General features: G+C 36.1%; 1 long non-coding RNA gene across 1 annotated transcript in view; it reads left to right on the forward strand.

Moving 5' to 3' along the window:
- LOC107564499 (uncharacterized) overlaps positions 1-1051 on the forward strand; it is a 13778-nt gene extending 12727 nt beyond the window's left edge. The window contains exon 3 of the long non-coding RNA XR_001606239.1: positions 899-1051. This is a non-coding gene — a long non-coding RNA (uncharacterized lncRNA). The remainder of the gene's footprint in view (positions 1-898) is intronic.
- The last annotated feature ends 2210 nt before the right edge of the window (positions 1052-3261 follow it).

The raw sequence follows: 3261 nt of genomic DNA on the forward strand, positions 1-3261 counted from the left end.
AAAGGAACAATTAACCCCAAATGAAAATTTGCTGAAAATGTACTCACCCTCAGGCCATTCAAGAGGAAGAGTTTGTTTATTCATCAAAAAAGATTTGGAGAAAATTAGCATTATGTCACTTGCTCACCAATCCTCTGCAGTGAATGGGTGCCGTCAGAATGAGAGTCCAAACAGCTGATAAAAACTTTACAGTAATCCACAATTAATCCACGTCTCCAGTTCATCAATCAATGTCTTGTAAGGTGAAAAGCTGCATGTTTTTAATAAAAAAAAACAAAAAAACATCATTAAGCCATTGCTTAAATTTATTTATTTTTGATGGATGGAAGTTAAAATTCCTTTAAGGAAAAGGACACATTTGTTTGCATTGTATTATGTGATTTCACTACAATGCAACAGAGAATATTTGCAGTGTAGCCTGCTTCACATTTTAAAAGGTGGTTGAGTTAAAAAACAGAGACTGAAGAGCTCTTAAATAGTGTCTAGATGATTCATTGTAAATTTTCAGGTTGGCAGTCACAGTACCTTGTAAAAGTCGGAAATAATAAATGTAAAATCTCTCTTGAAGCTGCTTTGTGCAGTATATAGAATATGTACAGTAAAGAAAAATACTTTATTTATAAAGCAGATGGAGCATTATTTTTTATCAGTACACAGATACTTTGTGATTTTCTGTAAATTAAAAGTTGCATAAACCTTAAACTTCATTGCATCTTCTTCTGTCAGTTGTGCACAGGAAGCAACAAATGTAATTAATCTAATAAACAGATATTATTTTTGTGATTAGGACTCTTGTATACAATATATACAGCTGCTGCCGATGTGGCATTAAATCTCTGCCATGGTATATACTGTACGGTATGTTACTTCAGACACAGCTTCTGTGTTGTTTTTACAGAGTGAAGACATGTTTTGCCACTGTCTGTGTTTAATAACACATTCCCGGCAGCCTGTACAGGCCGGAAAAGTGAAAACAGCTATGTGGGAACAGAGGCACCATGAAACAAACCCCAGCAGGATGCAAGGCAACACTTGTTCAGGAAGATACAGTTGACACCATTAGAAGAAACTAAAAACACTTGTTAACATCAGAGTAAAAAATCTGACTGGGAGCTTTGCAGTCTTTTCCCTCGGACCTGTAGAGTTCCTTGACTGTGATCTCCATGCCGCTTGATGTTGCATGGCTTTCTATAAAGGAGAAAAAAGCATGTTAGGGTTTATTTTTGAGTTGAATTCACATGTATTGTACAAAGGTGTTGTGTATTTAGTCATTTGAGAACCTTGATACTGCTAGATGTGTTGCTAGTTATTTGATACTGTGCTGTGAACAGTTGTACGGGACTATTCCTGGAATTTGTGTTTAGAGCTGTTTTTAGTTTAATGTAAAAAAAAAAAGAAGTTATTTAACTACTTCAATTTTGTAACGGAACACCTTTTTTCCCCCTTCCTACAAAACACTTCAGTGCCTAAAAGCTATTCTGCTAATTGTGTATTGTGAAAAAAGGAAATGTAGGTAATGCAATTGATTACAATTTATAGAGGAGTTACTTAAAGGGGGCATAACAAACACAGTTTCACCCAATCTCATGTTAATCTTGAGTACCTATAGAGTAGTACTGCATCCTTCATATCTCCAAAAAGTCTTTAGTTTGATCATATTTATAAAAGAAAGATACAGCTTTACGATTCTCTCCGGAAAAAGCAGAGCTCCTGGAGGCGCGCCGTGGGCGGAGCTAAAGAGTGACGAGCACTTGGGTGCCGAATGCCAACAAAACAGATATTTGATGCTGTTTCACTTACCATCTGCAGTTCCAGGTCATGACCGGGATCTTTTATAGCTGGGATCGCTCCATCTTTCAGTATCAAACGATGTGCAAATCCAGTGTCGAACTGGGCCTTGTTTATAAAATATTCGTCAACAAAAACACTTGTGAAACTCCGATGCTGCCCTGGAAAAACAAACTGTATCCACTGTTTACATAACGCTGGGTTCTTTAGGAAGCTGAACAAAGTTATCTTTCCCTTACAACCAAAAACACACTTCTTTGGATTGGAGACATTCTTCCCGAGCAAGTCCCGTGCAGCGCTGCCGCCGGATGAATCGCGTTGATGGGTGCGATCTACTATTTACTATGTATCTATGAACTTTCCTAGATGGAACCGGAATGCAGTGTTTATAGTTTACAATCCATGTCTATAGGCCACTATACATATGCGTTGTCCTTTTCTGATTGATGGGAGCACAGAGGATAAAGACTCACTATCCAAACTAGCTTTCAGCCTCTAAAAAGACTTGACAGGAGTCTCATAATAAGATCGGTTGCAAATATTTCAGCACCTCTTGAGCTGGACATTTGAGTCTGAAGGAAAACCCCCCTGCTGTGTTGGACACTCTTTGTGCTCCTGTCCAGGGCAGGTGTTACAAACTACAACCAGCCGCTTTGCTCGTAGTCAGGAAGAAAACTACCGATGAGGGGTCAAAGTGCAAAAACAAAAGGAACAAAATGCTGAAGTAAAAGATACATATGTAAAAATACATATAATTCTATAGTGTACAAAAATGCATATATTCTATATCTATACAACACACTTCAATACACATACAAAAGTATACACAGGACACATAGCTAATCTACATTAAGTACCTTTGGAAGATGTTTTGTAATTGTCAAAAGTTTGGAAAAATAATAAAGATTTTTTGTGTTTTTGAAGGATATCTCTTATGCTTAGCAAAGCTGCATTTATTTAATCATAGATACAGTAAAAACAGTAATACTGTGAAATATTGTGACAATCTAAAGTGACCATTTTTTATTTTAATATATTTAAAAAAAAATCACATTTATTTCTGTTATGGCAAAGCTGAATTTTCAGCAGTCATTACTCCAGTTTTCAGTGTCATATGATCCTTAAGAAATCATTCTAATATGTTGTGTGCTGCTCTATAATTATGATAAATTATTATTGGTGCCCAATTATTAATAATGGTTCTTATTATCAGTGTTGAAAATGGTTTTTGCTCCTTTATTTTTGTGGAAAATGTGATGCATTTTGTAGGCCTCTTAAGGAAAAATATAAATTATTTGTAACGTTATAAATGTCTTTACTGTCCCTTTTGATCAATTTAACGGATCCTTGCTGAATAATTTTCAAACATTTTCAACACAATTTACAATGCACATATAACACACACACACACACACACACACACACACACACACACACACACACACACACACACACACACACACACACACACAC

This window comes from Sinocyclocheilus grahami, unplaced genomic scaffold (assembly GCF_001515645.1).
Source record: "Sinocyclocheilus grahami isolate Dianchi unplaced genomic scaffold, SAMN03320097.WGS_v1.1 scaffold940.1, whole genome shotgun sequence".
Classification (NCBI taxonomy): domain Eukaryota; kingdom Metazoa; phylum Chordata; class Actinopteri; order Cypriniformes; family Cyprinidae; genus Sinocyclocheilus; species Sinocyclocheilus grahami.